This window comes from Rana temporaria, chromosome 2 (assembly GCF_905171775.1).
Source record: "Rana temporaria chromosome 2, aRanTem1.1, whole genome shotgun sequence".
Taxonomy (NCBI): domain Eukaryota; kingdom Metazoa; phylum Chordata; class Amphibia; order Anura; family Ranidae; genus Rana; species Rana temporaria.
In genome coordinates, this window is record NC_053490.1 from 27,841,211 (window position 1) to 27,863,232 (window position 22,022).

A 22,022-nucleotide genomic window follows, 5' to 3' on the forward strand; every position below is an offset into this window, starting at 1 on the left:
TTTCCATCCCCCCTACTTTCCTCCCTCTCTGCCTCTTCCATACTCTCCCTCCCCTTGTTCTACCTTTCCCTTTAGAATGTGATATTTTTGATTAACCTTAAAGCATAATGTCTACATTTACATTCTTGGCAACTTTTGGATATGAGGTAGCTTTTGGAGGACTTGGTTTGGTTCCCCCCCGGGCCTAGCAGGCTGTTTACCACCAACATCTAAAGCACGCTTTTACAGGTGATATGTTTGATCTATGTATTGTCAATCGACATAAAGTAATTGATTATGTTGTGAAGTTTGGAGGTCGGTAGGCTTTTAAAGGCGTGTGTTGGACCGGCTATAAGGGGAGGTTGAAGGCCGGTATGTTTTTGAGGCGTGTGTTGGACCGGCTATAAGGGGAGGTTGGAGGCCGGTATGTTTTAGAGGCGTGTGTTGGACTGGCTATGAGTGAAGGTTGGAACTCTTTTTGTCTTTAGAGGTGGAAGGAGTCTTTCCAGGTTTCTTTAGGCTTTCTCTGCTGGAGAAATGAGAACTCTTCCCGTCAGTGAGGTCCTTCATGGAGAAGTCCAAGGCCTCACTCACACGGGGTGTATGAATCTGTACCCTGTGTGGGGGCTGCATTACCCCAAAAAGGATATCCATGTGGGTGCAGTTGCGCGGACGCACCCTGGGTGTGTTCGGGGCCATGCACCAGCACCCACACAGATGTCACATTGGGTACAGTCCCCGCACCCCAGTTGACAGCAATGGGACTGCCTACATGGGATGCTGGGAACACCTGTGCATCCCCATTCCGGTAAACGCGGCCCTCCCATGGGGTACGGATTCATACCCCCTGTGTGAATGAGGCCTATGGAATATTTAGCTCCATTGTGTTGCTAATTTGGGGACCACTGTACCCCTCTTTGTTATTTGGGTGTGTTTTATTATGGGAGTGTTATAGATTGTAGTTTAGGATAAGTTTGGATTTCTTCTGAAGGCACTTTGAGTGAACATAAGTGATTTACCCCGCTCAGCCTTAGAGAACAGAGGCCGTAAATGGGCAGCACAGAGGCTTAGCGGTTAGCCTTGCAGAACTGGGGTCCTTGGTTCAAATCCTGACCAGGACACTATCTGCATGGAGTTTGCATGTTCTCCCTGTGCTTGCGTGGGTTTCCTCCCACACTACATGCTACCTTTGCGTTGGTGGTGCAGTGGTGAGCACAGCTGCTTTCTAAGCAGATGACCCGGGTTCGATTCCCGGCCAACGCCATCTCCAATACTTGGAGTCCCCAGAGAGAAAAGCTCGATACAAGGTCAATGCTGAGTATATATTAGCGGTGGAATAAAGAATGAAGAGAATATGTGAAATGTTTGAGGAAGAAAATGTTCCCCCAGAATCTATAGAAGGTGAACCCAGCAACTGATAGAAGACGCTTAGCTTTGGCTGCAGTTAAACCTAGGCGTTCCAAGTCACGGGCGGAATTACTGCAATTTCCCGAATTGCCGCACAACGTGTGACACGCTTGTGATCCTGTTACTTTCAATGGCACCCCAATAATGGGACAATATTGTCACCTGACAAATCACACAAACAAACAAAATGACGGGACGCCCGTTTCCCAAAAGCAGTCCTGCGATTTGTCAGGCGGCAAAATCACGCCTCGATTGGGGTGATATTGAAAGTAAGGGGATCACATACTCCACCCAGCGGGAATATTACACCCCCTCAACTGTCTAGATTTACATTAAAGTTTCAAATACAAAAATCCTTCATTGCTGCAGACCTCAGAACACGCCATGTGTGATGTAACCACTTATAGAACACAATAAATATATACAGCATCTCACAAAAGTATAGTACACCCCTCTGTGTGCGGGAGATCACATACAGTATGTCACAAAAGTAAGTACAACCCTCACATTTGTGTAAATCTTTTCATGTGACAACACTGAAGAAATGGCACTTTGCTACAATGTAAAGTAGTGAGTGTACAGCTTGTATAACAGTGTAAATTTGCTGTCCCCTCAAAATAACTCAACACACAGCCTTTAATGTCTAAATCTGAAGAATTGTATACAGGACAGTCAATGGAAGAAAGTATAGAACTCTTGTAATTTCTTTCTTGCTTAGTACAATTACTACGTTTTGTCATTTTTGTGCAAACAGTTATATTCATAAGCTTCCTCCCCTCTGGGCGGTATAGGCCTAGTTTAGTGACTAGCCTCATCCTTTTTTTTTTTTTTTTCCCATTTCCTTCCCCCCCTCCTATACCCCCCCCTCCCCTCCCTCCTACTCGGATCTGTATGGCTGATTGCTATTTATCTTTTATTTTTAACTTTCTATCCTGTCAATTTCTGTCATACCTTGTACGAATTTTCCAGATGATTTAAAAGCTCTCCATTTCTCCCACATCTCTCTGTATCTGTCCTCTCCTCATAGCTCCCCTCAAGCGAGGTACTCCATTTATGCTATATAATCTACCCTCTCTATCCACTCTTTTATTGATGGCCTTTTTGAATGTAGCCAGTTTTTTGGGATTAGGCCCCTTGCTGCATTTAGCAGCACCGGGACCAGAGTTGTTTCATACAGTTTTTTTGCTTTATTTGTACCATGAAATAAACAGGTCAAAGGATTACGTAAGGTTTTCTCCCCTGTTATATCTTCCATATAGTCCAAAATTCTTGTATTCTCGGGCAATCCCACCAGATGTGCATTGTTGTTCCCTTTTGCTTAAAATTCCTCCAGCAGAGCTCTGAATTGTTTGGGTGTATTTTACTCATTCTTACTGGGGTCAGGTGCCAATGCACCATACATTTATAATTAGCTTCAATAGTAGTTATATCTGACGCGTAGTTATACACCGCACCTATCATTTGTGAGTTATCTATCTTTTTACCCACATTGTTTCCCCATTTTTCTACGAATGGCAATGTTCCCTGTGTCTCCAGATCTGTTAGTATTCCATATACCAATGATATACCATGTATAAGTGGCTTGTCTATGCTGCATATCTTTTCTATTGGGTTTAATGTTTTGTCATCCTGAATCGGCTGTGGTAAAGTGCTCACAAAGTGTTTCAACTGAAAATACTCCCACTCACTCAAGTGCTGATCCCCTTCTAACGTTTTTATGTCTTGTCTTGCTTTTATTTTTCCACGTGTGACGATATCTTTTAATTTATTCCGCCCAATTGCTTCCCCATCCGTGTCTTATTGCCTGGTGGAAAAAAAATTGTGCCCGCTAGTGGAATTAATGGGGAGTTGTACTCCCATTTTTCACGTCTAAATACTATGGGCCAGATTCACAGCTGAAATATATTTGCAAATTTGCCGCGTCGGATATTTAGTTTGAATCATCAAACCAAGATACGACGGCTTCTGGCTTCGATCCGATAGACGTACGGCTTCGTACGCCTTTGAATCGTAGGTGTAATACTTTGGCGCCCGATGGGTGGAGTTTGCGTTGGGTACGCTAATTTACTTGTTTACGGCGATCCACGAAGTTACGCGTGGTCGTCGCATTCTCTTACATCGTCGCTAGTCCACTTTTTCCGGCGTAAAGTTACAGCTGCTATTTCTTGGCTTAAATTTAGACTTGACATGTTAAAGTATGGCCATCGTTCCCGCGTCAAATTTAAAAAAAAATTTTGCGTAAGTCGTCCGTGAATAGGAAAGGACGTAACACACATCGCCGTTCAAAAAATTACGTTGGTGCAACGTCATTTCGCGCAAAGCACGGCGGGAAATTTCAAAACGGAGCATGCGCAGTACGTTCGGCTCGGGGACGCGCCTAATTTAAATGATACACGCCCCATTTGAATTAGGCGGGCTTGCGCCGGACGGATTTATGCTACGTCGCCGCAAGTTTACAGGCAAGTGCTTTGTGAATCAAGCACTTGCCCATAAAACTTGCGGCAGTGTAACGTAAATGCGATACGTTACGCCGCCGCAATTCTATGTGAATCTGGCCCTATGTCCCATATTTTAAATACATTCTTTGTTATACTATGAGTGTCGTGCCCAATTTCCTAACTTTAGGTGGTATCCAAACATTCTTATTTAATTGTGTCGTACTTAGTGTATCTTCCATCTGTACCCACTTCTTTTTAGTGTGTGTATTTGTCCATTCTACTAACCTAGCCAATGTTACGGCATAGTAATATCTTTTTATGTCTGGGAGCGCCAGCCCACCCTTTTTTTTTTCATGCTCAACAATGTTTAGCTTACTCTGGCCTTTTTGCCCGCCCAGATATATTTCAAAATTACTGTTTTAATTATCTTAAAGAAACTTTGTGGTATTCTTATGGGGAGCATTTGGAATTTATAGATTATTTTCGGTAGTATCATAATTTTAAAAGCGTTGATCCTACCAATCCAGGAGATAGGTTTCCTTGCCAGTCTTTTCAAATCTTGTTTAATTTCATTGATTAAGGGAACGAAATTTGCCAAATAAAGTTTTTCCACTGTAGGTGTAATTTTTATTCCTAAGTATGTTAGAGTTTCTTTTTCCCAAGTAAATAGAAATTCTTTCTGTAGTTCTTCTACTTTTTATCGGGTTTATTTTAAAGTTGGAAAGTTCCCCGTAATTTTTTATTTCCTTTATAACATTGGGCAATGAAACTCTAGGTTTGGTCAGATATAGGAGTATGTCGTCTGCGTACGCCGCCACCTTGTGTTCATCTCCTCCCACTCTCACCCCCTCTATGTCTGGATTTTCCCTGATTTTTGCTAATAGTGGTTCCAGTGTTATTACATATAGGAGGGGTGAGAGCGGACAACCCTGTCTGGTTCCGTTTTTCATTTCAAACACAGACGACACACTCCCATTGACCTTCACCCTAGCCGTCGGATGGCTATACATATATTTAGGTCCCAGACCTATGCTTCGTAGTGTGTCCATCATAAACCCCCAGTCGACTCTGTCAAATGCTTTTTCTGCATCTATTGACATGAGTACGACTGGGGGTTTCTTTTTTTTTCTTGCTGTAATAACAATATGGTTCTTATGCTATTATCTCTCCCTTCCCTGCCTTTTACAAAACCTGCCTGATCTGCATTTATGAGTTCGGGCATTAAACTTGTTATCCTTGTTGCCAATATTTTTGCATAAACCTTTATATCGGCATTCAACAATGCTATTGGTCGATAGTTGGAGCACAAAGTTCCGTCTTTTCCTAATTTAGGAATAATAGAAATATTGGCAAGTAGAGATTCTTTTCTTATTTCTTCTTCACCTATTTTATTAAAATAGTTGCACATCTCTGGAACCAACAGTTCTTTACATTTTTTATAGTACTTAATCGGCAAACAATCCGGGCCTGGGCTCTTACCCACTGGTGTTTCCTGAAAGGCTTTATAAATCTCCTCCTGAGTAATTGGATCCTCAAGGGATTCAAAATCGTTTTGCGATATCTTTGGCAGGTTAGCTTCTGCTAGATACTCTTTAATTTTTATTTTTATGATGTCTTCCTGCTCTTGGGTCTCATTGGTTCGGATAGAATATAATGTGCTGTAAAAAGTCTGGAAAGCTTCTGCGATTTCAGAGGTCTTATAATTCATCTGCCCTTCATGATTTTTTATTTTTTCAATATAAATTTATGTTTTTTTTTCCCTTAGATACTCTGGCTAAATATTTCCCTGGTTTGTTCCCCCACTTATACCTTTCTTTTACAACATTTTTAAATATTTTTCTAGTTTCAAGTTTCATCAAATCTCTGAGCTGGGCCCTCTTTATCACTATTTCCTGATATACTTCACTTTCTCCTCGTTCTTTATGCATTTGCTCCAGTTCATATAGCTGCGTTGTTAATTTTTTCATATTTAATTCTCTTATCTTCTTTTTCCCTGCTCCTATGGAAATTAATTTCCCTCTAATGTATGCCTTGTGGGCTTCCCATACTGTAGCCGCACTTACGTCCGATGTGTTGTTTAACATAAAATATTGTTCCAGATCATTTTTTACTGTCTTGCTAACATCTATGTCCTCTATAAATTCTTCATTTAGATTCCATGTTCCTTTTCTTTGCTCTATCTCTTTAAATCTTATTTTCACTATTACCAGAGCGTGGTCTGAAATTGTTATTAAACCTATTGAGGTTTTCACTATATCTTCCAATAACTCGTGGTCTACCATCATATAATCCAATCTTGAGTATGTTCCATGCACAGATGAGTAGTATGTATAATCTTTTTTGTTTGGATGTGTGATCCTCCATGGATCTATTAATTGCTGGTTAAACATTTTTTTTCTTAGTATTTGAAGTTGTTTGGTTTCTCGCCTCTGTGCACCGGACGTACTATCAAGATGGTGTTCCATTGAGAAATTAAAATTTCCTGCTAGGATTACAGCGCCCTGTTTAAAATCCAATAGAGCGTTCAGGATCCCCCTAAGGTATTTTTGAGGGTGCCTGTTAGGGCAGTATATATTTGCAAGCGTATATTTTTGCCCTTGGAGGACCCCTCTCAGAAACAAATATCGACCCTCTGGGTCGACTTTCCTCTCTTCTACCTTAGAAGAAATGTTCTTCCCCACTCCTATGGCGACCCCCTTTGCTCTCTTCTTTGGAGAGTCCCCATAGTACCAGGTTGGGATTGCCAGAGAATAGAGTCTAACATTGGAATCCAATGTATAATGCGTCTCCTGCAAGAAGACAATTTCTGCAGAATACCTTTCCACCTCTCTTAATACCATATGCCTTTTTTCTGGGGAGCTGAGGCTTCTCACATTATATGTTATAAGATTTATGTTAGTCATGTCTTTCAATCCCTTTTTTTTTTTTCGCTTTCCAAACAGGTGTGTGTTTTTTGTTATAAGGTATACAGATCTGAGTCCCCCTCCCATCCCCCCTACCTTTTTTTAAAGATTTTCCTTATAATTTCTGGGAGGTCTTCCGCCTGTGATGTGTCTGGTACTCCACGTATTCTAATATTCTTCCTCCTGTCTCTGTTTTCCAAATCTTCTAATTTGTACGCTTGTTCTCATTGGTTCATTTTTAGTGCTTTTATTTCTTCTTCTAATTTTTTGACTGAGGTTACGTTGAGATCTACTTTTTTCTCTACCTCCTCCACTCTTTCCAACATATGCCCCAAATTTCTCTCCATTCTTTCCATTTGCGATTTAAGTGATCTTTCTAGCACAGAAAACATTCCTTCCATTTCAATTTTTGTTGGTAATAGTGTCCTGTCTTGCGGTTCGTCCTTATTTCTCTGTTAATTCTAGACTCTGAGAGTGTTTCTTGATCAACAGGTATATTAGTAGCTCCTTTTTTCTTGTCTTTTTTCTTATCTTTTTCTATCTGGCTACTTTTGACAGTTGGTTGTTTTTCCGTGGCCTGGTTGTCTCCGTTTCCACCGTAGGACACAAATGTATTCATCGGACCCAGGCTTTGGCTTAACCGGGGGACTTTTGGGATTGCCCCTCCTCTCGCTCCTTTTCCCCTTGTACTCATCCTTTACCCCTCTAGTTCCCACAGTAGTCCAGTTTGTAACCCGTACCTCTTACTGGGCCTCGGGGACCTAGGGGGTGGCTGCTGGGATTTTTATTTATTTTTTACTTTCTTAGAACTTTGAGTAAGGAGGGGTAATATCGACAATCTATATCATGAGACTATAAGAAATTAGTTTGGGGGTATAGCCGCTCTATATGTAATTTTGTGTATCTCAATGCTGAAAGGAGAAAAAGGAAAAAGGGGGGGAGAGAAATAAGAGGGAAACCCAAGTGGCCTCTCTTCTATGTTAAACTACGGGCAACTCCCAATAGACACCTCGTATCTGTAAACCCAGTCTAGTGGGGGGACACAGTTTTCACAGTCACACAGTTTCCCATCAGGAAAGCTCATATACAATAGATATTCCCCTTAAACTTTGTTAACGCTTCCTTCTGCCAATCTTCTAATGAGTCTGTGTACATAACAATCTAAGGGGAAAGAATAATTAAAAAGAAGAAGAGAAAAAAAGGGCTGGAGATAGCGACCCGAGTGACCAAGACAACTTCAGCGCTCAATAAACCACAAACCGGCCGTGAAAACAGCCGTGGAAACAGTCCAACCACAAGGCTATCTTTTGCCCCTTATTTGGGACTATTTTCTTGTATTAGTACGGTTTTCCTCCTTGTTCCGTCCCAATATATCGTCAAGTTTTAAACACTGTTTAAACACTGTTATTTGTAGTAGTGGCCTTAATCAAATCATATTTCATGGTTTCCCCATTCCTTATTTTCACCGTGTCAGATTTCCGTATATAAGAAAAACGCTTACCGGCAAAAGTATGTATGAATACAATCTGATTCTCTTTCTCTTTAGAAAGATCTTTACTATCTAATAGTATTTTGTGCTGATTTCTAGTATTTGTTTAACCACATGAACCTCTGAAGCAAGCTTTCAATACTTCTGTAGTAAATTGTGGTGCTTTAACTTTGCCGGTATATTATCAGTGTTTAGTTCTGATTGCTGCTAGGACGCAGGTATGCTGCAGACAATGAGGTATGATGCAAATTCTGGGAAAACACAGGAACTAGTGAAATTCCAGGCGTAGTTTCAATATACCATAATTGTCCCAATGAAAACTACCAGTGAACAATGATAAAGGTACTATTGAAGAACTAATGTCCCAGGATACTTATACCAAAACAATATACCTATTGATTTCTTTGGTGCTAATATCAGATGTCCCCGCAGTCTTTTCCTCTTGGTTTATGCAATACAGTGTACTCACCATTTTGGTGCTTCTTAGAGAGGAGGGTAAGACTGGAGCAGTAGTTCTTATATTTACCATTCTGTTGAGGATGTTTGGAGTACCGGGCACAGACACCTTTTTTATGCTCTTTGTTTTCTGCTTGTCTGGTTTGCTTTGGCTGCGAGGTGCTGCATCTCCCTCTTACCAGCAGACTCTCCTTGTGCGGGGTTGTGGTCCATGTGTTAGGGCACACGGCTCAACGTCGTACCCCCGCTCACTCACTGGTAACCCCTCTGATGCTACGGAGGACTTCAGCCCCGCACAGATCGCTGGGTCCCCCTCCATGCACCGTCCAGACGTCACTCCTCCCCGCTGCCGATCCAACCACCAGACCAACCTCCTTTGAGCAGGTAAGCGCTCCGTCCGTGCTTTTCTTTATAGGTCCTCGATCCGGCCGGGGAGAGAGGGGGGGTTCAGCATGTAGCAGAGCAGGGGGCACTCCGGTGCGGGAAGGGACAGAGCTCGCCGCTACTCATTACCTGGGTCCGAGCTGGGCTGGAGAGCGAGGGCTCCCATCTAGCTACTCCTCCAGACCCTCCGCGCCATACCTAGACTCCTCCCTTTCCAGCCACAAAAATACCTATGTTTTGATGTATAAAATTGTGTATGACAAGTAGATCTTGTGGGCGTGAGAGCAATTAATAGAGAAGGAACAAAGATCATTTTTTAAAGCTCTGTGCTATAGCAATGACATCATCCACTCTAACCAGCCCCATAGACACTCTGTTTAATCGATTAAGTTTAGTGATCATTTCAGGAAATTTTAACAGCTTTTTCACAAAAACTGTAAAAGATATCAAACTGAAAAGATATAGCCGGATAGCTGAATATTGTGAACATTTTAAAGTTTGTTTGGTGTCTGCAGGGGAAAGTATGAAGGAGCTGAAACTGTTGGTAGCGGAAGAATGTTTTAAGGATTTGAAGCATGCTCTCATTGACTTCAATGTTAAAAAAAGTGTTAAAAAGCTTAATATTTTAAAAAGTATAAATAATACAAAATAAGTTGAAGTCCCATCATTAGCTGAAAGAGCTGAACATTTTAAAAGTTAAATGGTCTCAATAGCTGAAAGTATGCAGAAGTTACGCACAGCCAAAAAACGTACAGAATAAAATTTAAATTAAAGGAGTTGTAAAGCAAAAAAAAATCTATGCATTAAGGTGAAAAAAAATCTGATGCTGCCGGCCGATCCAACCCCCCCCCCCCCCGCCCCCGTTATACTTTCCTGACCCCTCGAAAGTCCCGCGCTCGGTCCCGGGATCCTCTTCGCTGCTCAGCCTGGCCGCTGATTAGCTAGAGCGGATTGGATTGAGAGCAGCGCAGCCATTGGCTGGTGCTGCTGTCAAACACATCCAGTGACGCGGCGCGTCGAGGGGCGGGGCTGAGTGATACAGTGAGCGGTTATGGCCGCTCGCTGTATCACGGGAGCGCGCCTGCAATTACTCACCACCATGCAAGCTCTCTTGCATTACTGTGGTCAGTACTTGCGGGGAGGACCAGAGACAGCCGCCGAGGGACCCCAGAAGACGTGAATCGGGGCCACTATGGGCAAAACGAACTGCACAGTGGAGGTAAGTGTAACATGTTTGTTATTTTAAAGGAATTTTTTTTTTCCTTTACTAACCCATTAAGAATAATAAAAAACGAATAACAATACTGGGAATGCTATTGAGCATTCCCACTAATTAGTGCAGCACTATATCAATATAAATTGCTGAATAGAATTTACAATAAACTGAATAAATTTCATATGAGAAAATTCAAGTTCTCCCATGTGTCCACTCGTGATTCATGTAATCATGCAGGTGACAGCGTGCAGAGCCTCCACCAATGGTATCACTAGCAGCTCACCTCATAATGTGGACCCCTGTTTAGACAGATGGGTCAAATGCACCTTCTCATAAAGGATCAATAAACTGGCATCCTCATCGATATTAAGATATCTACCAGATGCTGTATAGGCATACGTCAAATGATCCAAAACTCGTTAATGCAAGTACCGGAACTCCAAACAGGCAAAATACTAGATATGTGCATTCCCGTTCGTACGAATGTTATTTTCGTACGAAAATGTTCATTTTCGTACCCGCAGAATAATGTGTACATACGAAAAAAATAAAGCACCAAAATACGAAAACGACAGGATTACGAATGAGCCGCATAACGAACAACCGCAAATACGAACGAACGATCTGACGAAAATACGACAAAACGAAAATGGCAAAAGAACAAAAATTACATCTATAACAAAAGATTTGCATTCTGCATCCTGTTTGAATCCCCTCTCTGCTCGTATCCTCAGCCGCATGTCCACATGACACCTACAACAAAAGATTTGCACTCTGTATCTTGTTTGAATCCCCTCTCTGCTCGTATCCTCAGCCGTATGTTGACACGACATCCACAACAAAAGATTTGCATTCTGTATTTTGAATTCCTTTTTTCTGTTTGTATTTTGGATTCAACAGAATGCAAAAGAAAAAGGACCCAAAATACAGAATAGAAATCTTTTATTATAGATGTCATTTTCGTTTTTTTGAATGGGCAGTGAGTGTAGTTAGTAAAGCAGCTTCTCTTTTGTGCTGAGTAGTACAGTAAAGCCAAATAAACTTTTCTGTGGATTTTCATCTGAAGGGAGATCAGTTGGCCAGACTTTTGAACCCAAAAATGGTTTTCTGATGGAGTTTAAAAACGAACAAATTTTCTGAGAACGAACGGAAAACGATAGTTTTTATGTTTGTTGTTAAAAAAGTCTGACCGAGTGTATGGGGCTTAACAATCGTTAATATGGATGAGACGCGTGTTGAAAGTGCCGCGAATCCCGCGATATATTTACGAAAGTACAAAATGACGAAAATCCTTTTTCTGTTCGTATCTTCAGTCGCATGCCCACATGACATCCACAACAAATTGTCATAGATGTCACACGAACACACGACCGAAAACATGAACATGAAACATGAAAAGGAATCCAAAACACAGAATGCAAATCATTGACGAAAATTCACGAAAATTATTGTCTAACAAGTAACGAACATGAATTAAACAGAATAACGAACCATCCCGCATGTACGAAAATCAAACGGTAACGAAAATACGAAACGATCGGAATACGAAAAAATCTCTTCGTACGAAAAACGAACGGGAACGAACAGGAAAACGGGCGTCTTACAAAAAACGAACGGAAACGAACCTACGGAACGATACGAAACAGAACAAAAAAAAACGAAAAAAATTTCTGTGCACATGTCTACAAAATACAGAGGATTAAGGAAGATGTATAGTGCTCTTTGTATGGAACTAGGCTTATTAAAAATTAAAAAATGTACTTACATACAAGCCACTAAAACCTAGTGCCTGGTACATGAGCATTCATGATGGTAAAACACAATGAGGGCTGCTGGTGAAGTCACGTGATTCCTTCCGTTCCATACACGTTATGTCCTGTGGGTGGGACTTTGTCAGCAAATACCTTATTCGAATACCTTCGCTGACAAAGTCAAGTCCCACCCACTGGACATAACACGTACGAAACAGAAAGAATTACGTGACGTCACCCGCGGCCATCATCGTGTTTTACCATCATGAATGCTCGTGTACCAGGCACTAGGTTTTAGTGCCTTGTTTGTAAGTTTATTTTAGAATTTTTAATAAAACTATTTCCATACAGAGAGCACTATATATCTGCCTTTATACCCTGTACTTTGCCTGTTTGTAGTTCCAGGTATTTGCAGTAACGAGATCGTATGCCTATACAGCCTCTGAGGATGCCAGTTTACTGACCCTCTATGGGAAGGTGCATTTGACCCATCTGTCTAAACAGGGGTCCACATTATGAGGTGAGCTGCTAGTTATACCATTGGTAGAGGCTCTGCACGCTGTCACCTGCATGATTACGGAAATGGACACATGGGAGAACTTTTTTTCATATGAACTTTATTCAGTTTATTGTGAATTCTATTCAGCAATTTATATTGATATAGCGCTGCACTAACTAACCTTTATATAACTTTTTGGGGATTTGATTTAGTGACCCTGAGTGCCCTGTTCTTCCTCCCACGGTAATTCTAGATTTCTCTAGAAGACATGGGGAAGTAACAGATTACAGAAGATCAAAACTTCGGGCCAGATTCAGAAAGAATATATGCCGCCGTAATTTCAAATGTGCGCCGTCGCATCTTTACGCCGATTCACAAAGCGAGATACGTCCAAAAACATGGCTTCAGCCGTCCGACGTAACTTGCCTACGCCGGCGTATCGTGGGAGCATAGTTACGCTGGACGCATTCGGCGTTCCCATTATAAATATGCAAATGAGCTAGATACGCCGTTTCACGAACGTACTTGCGCCCGGCGTATTAATATACACTGTTTACGTAAGACGTACGACCAGCGTAACTTTACCCCTCATAAGGCAGGGGTAAGTCATGTTAAGGTAAGGACGTCGGAAACGTCGGAACAGCGTCGTATTTTACATCGTTTGCGTAAGTCGTACGTGAATGGGGATGGGCGTAGGTTACGTTCACGTCGACAAAGCATTAAGCCAACGTAACTTAGGGAGAAAATTTGATGCGATACTGAGCATGCGCGCGCATGCGCCGTTCGTTAGGCGTGTCATTTACGTGGGGTCACGATTCATTTGCATACAACACGCCCCCTACCAGCCTACTTTGAATTAGGCGGGCTTACGCCGGCCAATTTATGCTACGCCGCCGCAACTTACGGAGCAAGTGCTTTGTAAATACTGCACTTGCCTGTCTAAGTTGCGGCGGCGTAGCGTAAATAGGATACGCTAGGCCCGCACAAAGATGCGCCCAGATACGTGAATCTGGCCCTAAATGTACCTAGCAACCTGCTCTACACTAGGAGGGTGCTACATCAGTACTTAGTATGCATGCACTTTTCCAATGTTAGGTTGACTTTACCGCACAACAGACCACCTTTATACTTATAGTCACGATTAGGGCCGAAACAACTAATCGATTAATCGCCAACTAATCGATTATGAAATTAATCGATTATTAATTAATTTTCATAATCGATTAATCGGCCAGTAACATAATGGGGTTAAAACAACTAAAATTAGCCCTTTATAGTACAAAAAAGCAAATTGCTACTGTAAATATTACTTTCAGTGTCCCACAGTAAAAAAAATTTAACCCCATTATGTTACTAAACATCTCAGGCCTGAGTTCACACCTCTGTTTTTTGGTGCTTTTTGCAGAAACACTACAGTTCATTTACATGTTTTCCTATGGGACACGTTCACATCCATGATTTTTTTTCAGCTGCTGCGTATTTGGAAAGGGCAAGGACTTTTTAACGCAAAACGGCGCTATTTTGTATTTTTTGGTTCAATATACTTTAATGGTGAAGTTGCAGAAAAGCATGTAATGTGTTTTTGTGGCAATTTGTGTTTTGTAATCTGCCCAACAACAAATTGTCCCCAAAAAATGAAAACATTAATTATTTTTTTCTTTTTTTAAGGCCATTATCCGATTAATCGATTAATCAAAACAATAATCGGCCAACTAATCGATTATGAAAATAATCGTTAGTTGCAGCCCTAGTCACGATCATTTACAATGTTCATCATCGGGGTAACTTTAAGGACATACAACTTCCGCTGCACATAGCGACCAAATTCCATTCTGTTTCTCAGGTTAGAATTTGTAAAACAAAAAAAATGGTTGCTATGGCAGCATCACTTCTTTTCCGTCATTCAAGTGTTTGAAATTAAACAGTTTATGGAGTGACGTCAAGTAAATTACAATACAAATACACTTCCATTTATTTACTTCCCTTGGTAAATCGCACCTAATAATGACAGAGTGGTGTAAAAAACAGAGGCAGAGGAATTTGTGTGTTAATAGACAGATCAATAGATATGAATGAGCTCTTAGGCCCAGCAGATGGAGACTATTGGAACCTCTTATACACAATTGGAATTTCCGATGGGGTAAAATCCGATGGAATTTTCCGTCGGAATTCCGTTCAAGCTGTCTTGCATAGACACTGTCAGACCAAATTCCGACCGTCCAAAACGTGGTGACGTAAAACACTATGACGAGCCGAGAAAAATTAAGTTCAATGCTTCCGAGCATGCGTCGACTTGATTCTGAGCATGCGTGGTTATTTCTCCGTCGGAGTTCCACACAGATGATCAGAATTTGCGATAGGATTTTTTTCCATCGGAAAAAAAATAAAACTTGTTCTATTTCTAAACTTCAACGGAAAAAAGTCGGATGGGGCCCACACACGGTCGGAATATCCATTGAAAAAATTCCGTCTGACTTTTTTCATTGGAAATTCCGATCGTGTGTACAGGGCATTAGGCTCCGTTCACATCTAGCAGTGCTCCTGTGTTAAATTTTTCAAGCTTTTTTTGAGCTGCACCATTCACTTGGGTTGCCCTCTACTCTAAAAATGCACCAAAGTACTGTATTTATGGGGGTATTGCGCGCTCCGGCATATAGCGCGCACCCCTAAAGTGGACTCGCATTCCTGTGAAAAAACATTTTAGTACTTACAGTTTTGGTGTCTTGCGCGGCAGCCTCGTCGGGTCCGGCGTCCGTCTGCGGCTTCGGTGGTGTCCTCCTCGTCGGGTCCGGCGTCCTTCTGCGGTGTCCTCCCCGCTCGATCCCCGCTTCCCGCGCTGAGTTTGAACTACTGCGCCGGCATATACCGAGCGCAGTACACCCGTGTATAGGCGGGCAGGCTCGGCTCCTCTCGCGGTCACGTCCTGTGCGTCCTGGACGTGACTGCGAGAGGAGCCGAGCCTGCCCGACTATACACGAGTGTACTGCGCTCGGTATATGCCGGCGCAGTAGTTCGAACTCGGCGCGGGAAGCGGGTATCAGCGTATATCGCGCACCCACGATTTTGCCCTGAATTTCACGTTTTACGTTTTTTCTGGAGCTGACTATGGCATGTTTTTGAACCGCGCATTTTTTGCATGTTTTCTTAGGCTGCGTACACACGATCAGTCAAAACCGATGAAAACGGACTGAAGGACTGTTTCATCGGTCCAAACCGATCGTGTGTGGGCCCCATTGGTCAGTTATCCTTCGGTCAAAAAAAAAGAGAACTTTAAAATTTGACCGATGGACGCCTAACCGATGGGTCAAAACCGATCGTTAGTATGCAAAAGCATCGGTCAAAAGGCCGCGCATGCTCAGAATCAAGTCGATGCATGCTTGGAAGCATTGAACTTCGTTTTTTTCAGCACGTCTTGTGTTTTACGTCACCCCGTTCTGACACGATCGTTTTTTTAACCGCTTCCCGACCGCCGCATGTAGATATACGTCGGCAGAATGGCACGTACAGGCACATTGGCGTACCTGTACGTCCCTGTCTTTCCGCGGGTCGGGGGTCCGATCGGGACCCCCCCCCCCCGCTACATGCGGCGGTCGGATCCCCTCGGGGAGCGATCCGGGACGACGGCGCGGCTATTCGTTTATAGCCGCTCCGTCGCGATCGCTCCCCGGAGCTGAAGAACGGCTTCCCCATGCTTCACTGTGGCGGCGTATCGATCAAGTCATCCCTTTTATAGGGAGACTCGATCGATGACGTCAGTCCTACAGCCACACCCCCCTACAGTTGTAAACACACACTAGGTGAACACTAACTCCTACAGCGCCACCTGTGGTTAACTCCCAAACTGCAACTGTCATTTTCACAATAAACAATGCAATTTAAATGCATTGTTTGCTGTGAAAATGACAATGGTCCCAAAAAGGTGTCAAAATTGTCCGAAGTGTCCGCCATAATGTCGCAGTCACGAAAAAAAAACGCTGATTAGATTAGTAGTAAAAAAAAAAAAAAAAAAAAATGCAATAAAACTATCCCCTATTTTGTAAACGCTATAAATTTTGCGCAAACCAACCGATAAACGATTATTGCGATTATTTTTTTACCAAAAATAGGTAGAAGAATACGTATCGGCCTAAACTGAGGGAAAAAAAATGTTTTATATATGTTTTTGGGGGATATTTATTATAGCAAAAAGTAAAAAATATTGCATTTTTTTCAAAATTGTCGCTCTATTTTTGTTTATAGCGCAAACAATAAAAACCGCAGAGGTGATCAAATACCACCAAAAGAAAGCTCTATTTGTGGGGAAAATAGGACGCCAATTTTGTTTTGGAGCCACGTCGCACGACCGCGCAATTGTCTGTTAAAGCGACGCAGTGCCGAATTGTAAAAACCCCTTGGGTCATTTAGCAGCATATTGGTCTGGTCCTTAAGTGGTTAACTGATGGTGTGTAGGCACATCAGACCATCAGTCAGCTTCATCGGTTAACCTATGACAACGGTCCTTCAGTCCGTTCTCATCGGATGGACTGATCGTGTGTACAGGGCTTTAGTGTGTTCAGGGTGCCATTAAAAAACGTAATGGCTCCCAATGCACCTTGCTCATTTTATCAAATTTTGGAAACGTGTTCCCAGACGCAAATTACTGAGAGCTTTTGTTCTGGAAGGATAATAGTGGTTGCCAGGTAAAGCAGTGTAAATATTTGGATGTTTTGGCCTGAGGCCTGGTTCATACTGATTTGACAAGCGCTCCGACTTTGGAACACACGTCACATCAGAAGTCGCATCCCATTCAGTGCAATGGAACCATTCTAATGGGTGCGACTTAGAAAAAGGTTCCTGCACTATGTTTGGTCCGACTTGTGTGACTTGCTTTGACTTCTGTTAAAGAAGTTGCATGCAAGTCGTGCCAAAGTCATGCTTCAAAGTTCCGCAACTTTGAAGCTGCGGCAGTGTGAACCGGGGCTGAACAGAGGAAGGGAGTCACCGCTACAGGTGGGTCTTGTAAGCAATTAACCACTTAACCCCCGAGCCTGTTTTTCAGATTCGGCGTTTACAAGACTAAAACTGTTTTTTTTGCTAGAAAATTACTTAAAACCCCCAAACATTATATATATTTTTTTCTAACACCCTAGAGAATAAAATGGCGGTCATTGCAATACTTTACAAGCGCACTTTTTTTGGAAAAAATTCACTTTTTTGAATTAAAAAATAAGACAACAATAAATTTGGCCCAATTTTTTTATATATTGTGAAAGATAATGTTACGCCGAGTAAAATGATACCCAACATGTCACACTTAAAAATTGCACCCGCTCGCGGCATGGCGTCAAACCTTTACCCTTAAAAATCTCGATAGGCGACGTTTAAAAAATTCTATAGGTTGCATTTTTTGAGCTACAGAGTAGGTCTAGAGCTAGAATTATTGCTCTCGCTCTAACGATCGCGGCGATACCTCACTTGTGCGGTTTGAACACCGTTTTCATATGCGGGCGCTACTCGCGTATGCGTTCGCGTATGCGTTCGCTTCTGCGCGCGAGCTCGTCGGGACGGGGTGCTTTAAAAAAAAAAAATTGTTTTCTTATTTATTTTTATTGATTTTATAATTTTTTACACTGAAATAAAAAAAATGTATCACTTTTATTCCTATTACAAGGAATGTAAACAGCATGACAGGTCCTCTTAAATATGAGATCTGGGGTCAAAAAGACCTCAGATCTCATATTTAGACTTAAATGCAAGAAAAAAAAAAATGGAAAATTTGTCATTTAAAAAAATGACAACAAAAAAATTGTCTCTTTAAGACGCTGGGCGGGACTGACGTTTTGACATCACTTCCGCCCAGCAATGCTGTGAGGACGGGTGGGGGCCATCTTGCCCTCACTCGCGTCCTCACTGAACAGGCAGCAGCACCCGATCGCCTCCGCCGCTACCGATGGCTCCGGTAATCGGCGGAGGGCAAGGGAGAGCGGCGGGAGGGGGGCCCTCTCCCGCCACCGATAACGGCGATCTCGCGGCGAATTCGCCGCGGAGACCGCAGTTATCGTATACCGGACCGCTCACTGAAGAGATGGGTATCTCGGTTGTGGCAGCAGCTGCTGCCGTTACCGAGATATCCATCTTTAAAAACAGGACGTATATATACAGTGGGCGGTCGGTAACCGGTTAAGGAACCTCTCAGGAGACCAAGGTGCTGGGAATGCACAAGGCAAATGTAGAAAATTGGGAAGAGATGGACAGCTGCACTCCAAGGGAACTTCAAGAAGTTGTTTTTATTTAGCCATGACTAAGCACTGATAGAGTGTGAAACGCGTCGGCTGTCCCTTCCTGTGGCTGTGTTTTGTTCTGCATGTCCATTTTTACCAAATAAAGACAACTTCTTGAAGTTCCCTTGGAGTGCGGCTGTCCATCTCTTCCCAATTTTCTACATGAACCAATATGATTATATCCTATGACTGCAAGTGCCATCTAGTGGTCACAATGCAGTGTTTTCCTGATTAAAGAGTAACTGCACTTTTGCTGAGAAAAAAGCAATCCCCTCTGGGTAATCTACATTATGTACACTGCAGGGATTGTAACTAACTTTGTTGCAGATTCCGACCTTTTGTTTTTCCTCTTGCATTCACAGAAGCTGCACTAAAGCTTCTATGAATAAAAAAATATCAATGAATGAAAGAGCTGGGGCCCTTCATCCATCCATTCTACCATCATAGATCGTGTTTCATTCATAGAAGCTATAACACAGCTTCTATGAATGAAGGGGTTGGGCAGAAAAGGCTGTTATAGTCACAGAGAGGTCTGTCGGCTCTATTAACTCTGCTGCACTGGAAGATTATGACAGAGTGGTGGGGTAGCAGAGGAGGAGCAGCAGTACAAGGGACTGCTTTTTTTACTAAATTAAAGTGGAGTTCCACCCATAAATATAACATTACATCAGTAGTTTTAAAAAAATGTCATTAGTCCTTTACGAAATTATTTTTTTTTTAGATGCCTTCAAAGTGTTGTTGCTAGGCAGAATAGTTAATCTTCCCACTTCCTGCACCTAGGTGATTAATGCTTCCTAACCTACACCGCACAGACTCCTGGGAATGTAGTGGGTGTAACTTTCCAGGAGTCTATGCACTCCCCAGTCTCAAAGAATCACGTGACTTGGACAGCACAGGTGCTGAAACCTGATCTGACACTGCTTGTGCAGCACTGAGCATGTGCGAGATCTGCAAGGCTGAAATCCGGGAAGTCATACAGTCTGGCTTCATGATGCCCACACTTAAGATGGCCCCAGTCAATTTCTATTTTATAAAGTGTCTAAATGCTGTAACAACCTAACAAAACGGACCTTAGTTTACAGACTAACTTTACTAGAATACATTAAGCTTGTGTATTACAAGGGTATTTATATTTAAAAAGTGAAATTGTGGCCGGAACTCCGCTTTAAGGCTTTGATTTTATTTTATATAGCCCCCTGTCCTTCTCTCCTCTTTCTCTCTATTTCCACATCTCACTCTTTTTTCTCCTCTCATCTATCTGTCTGTCCTCTAATTCCTCCTCTGTCCTGAGTCATCTCTTCTTCCCCCATACTGCATCTCTCTCTCTTCTGTCCCCCTCTCTTCTTTCTCTGTCCTCTCTCCTCCCTCTTTCTCTCCTCCATCTCTCGCGCGCTCTCTTTTCTCCCATCTCCCCCTCTCTCTCCCATCTTTCTCTCTCACTCTCTCTCTCCCATATCCCCCCCCCTCTCTCTCCCATCTCTCTCTCCCATCTCCCCCTCTCTCTCCCATCTTTCTCTCTCACTCTCTCTCTCCCATATCCCCCCCTCTCTCTCCCATCTCTCTCTCCCATCTCCCCCTCTCTCTCCCATCTTTCTCTCTCACTCTCTCTATCCCATATCCCCCCCTCTCTCTCCCATCTTTCTCTCTCTCCCATATCCCCCCTCTCTCTCCCATCTCCCCCCCTCTCTCTCCCATCTCCCCCCCTCTCTCTCCCATCTTTCTCTCACTCTCTCTCTCCCCCATCTCTCTCTCTCCTATCTCCCCCCCTCTCTCTCCCATCTCTCTCTCCCATCTCTCTCTCCCATCTCCCCCCCTCTCTCCCATCTTTCTCCCTCACTCTCTCTCTCTCTCTCTCTCTCTCTCTCCCTCCCATCTCTCTCCCCCATCTTTCTCTCTCTCAGTGAAGCCTGATCAGTGTTTATCAGTGCAGTATCATCAGTGCCCATCAATGCAGCCTCACCAATGCCCATTAATGCAGCCGCACCAGTGCCCAGCCCTGTATAGCCCTGAGTTCCTGGCCAACCCCAGGCCTTGGGACTCAGAGCTAATAATTGTTAATAACCAATACCAGACAAGTTTTTTTTGGGGGGGGGCACTCAGGGCTATAGCCCTGGTCAGCCCCCCTCCCGACGCCACTGCAGTCTCTCTCTCGTCCTTTTCTCTCACCCGTCTTTCTTTCTATGTATCTCCCTCACCCCCCCCTCTCTCTCGCTCTCTCTCTTTCTCTCTCACCCTTCTCTTCTTTTTCTGTCCTTTTCTCTCTCCTGTCTTTCTCTATTCCCATGTGTCTCCCCCACATCTCTCTCTTGTCCCCATCTCTTCATTCTCGGTTCTCTCTCCCACCTTTCTCTCTCTCTCCCATCTCTCGATCTCTCTTTCTTTTCTCCCACCCCCCCCCCTCTTTCTCCCCCCCCCCTCTCTCTCTCCCATCTCCCTCTCTCTCTCTCTCTCTCTCTCTCTCTCTCTTTTCTCCCATCTCTCCCCCTCTTTCTCCCCCCCCCCTCTCTCTCCCATCTTTCTCTCTCTCTCCCCCCCATCTCTCTCTCTCTCTCCCCCATCTCTCTCTCAGTGAAGCCTGATCAGTGTTTATCAGTGCAGTATCATCAGTGCCCATCAATGCAGCCTCACCAATGCCCATTATTGCAGCCACACCAGTGCCCAGCCCTGTATAGCCCTGAGTGCCTTGCCAACCCCAGGCCTTGGGACTCAGGGCTAATAATTGTCAATAACCAATACCAGATCCGTTTTTTTGGGGGGGGCACTCAGGACTATAGCCCTGGTCAGCCCCCCTATTGACGCCACTGCAGTCTCTCTCTCTCTCTCTCTCTCTCTCTCTCGTCCTCTCTCTCTCTCTCTCGTCCTCTCTCTCTCTCTCTCTCTCGTCCTTCTCTCTCTCTCGTCCTTCTCTCTCTCGTCCTCTCTCTCTCTCTCGTCCTTCTCTCTCTCTCGTCCTTCTCTCTCTCTCTCGTCCTTCTCTCTCTCGTCCTTCTCTCTCTCGTCCTTCTCTCTCTCGTCCTTCTCTCTCTCGTCCTTCTCTCTCTCGTCCTTCTCTCTCTCGTCCTCTCTCTCTCTCTCTCGTCCTCTCTCTCTCTCTCGTCCTCTCTCTCTCTCTCGTCCTCTCTCTCTCTCGTCCTCTCTCTCTCGTCCTCTCTCTCTCTCTCGTCCTCTCTCTCTCTCTCGTCCTCTCTCTCTCTCTCTTCCTCTCTCTCTCTCTCGTCCTCTCTCTCTCTCGTCCTCTCT

At 43.4% G+C, this 22,022-nt stretch overlaps 1 protein-coding gene and 1 non-coding gene across 3 annotated transcripts in view; one reads left to right on the forward strand and one right to left on the reverse strand.

Moving 5' to 3' along the window:
- DLG2 (discs large MAGUK scaffold protein 2) overlaps nucleotides 1-22,022 on the reverse strand; it is a 2,211,856-nt gene that overhangs the window by 1,807,038 nt on the left and 382,796 nt on the right. The window lies entirely within an intron of this gene.
- On the forward strand, nucleotides 1,171-1,242 carry TRNAR-UCU. The gene has a single exon. It is a non-coding gene; the product is annotated as a tRNA-Arg (tRNA).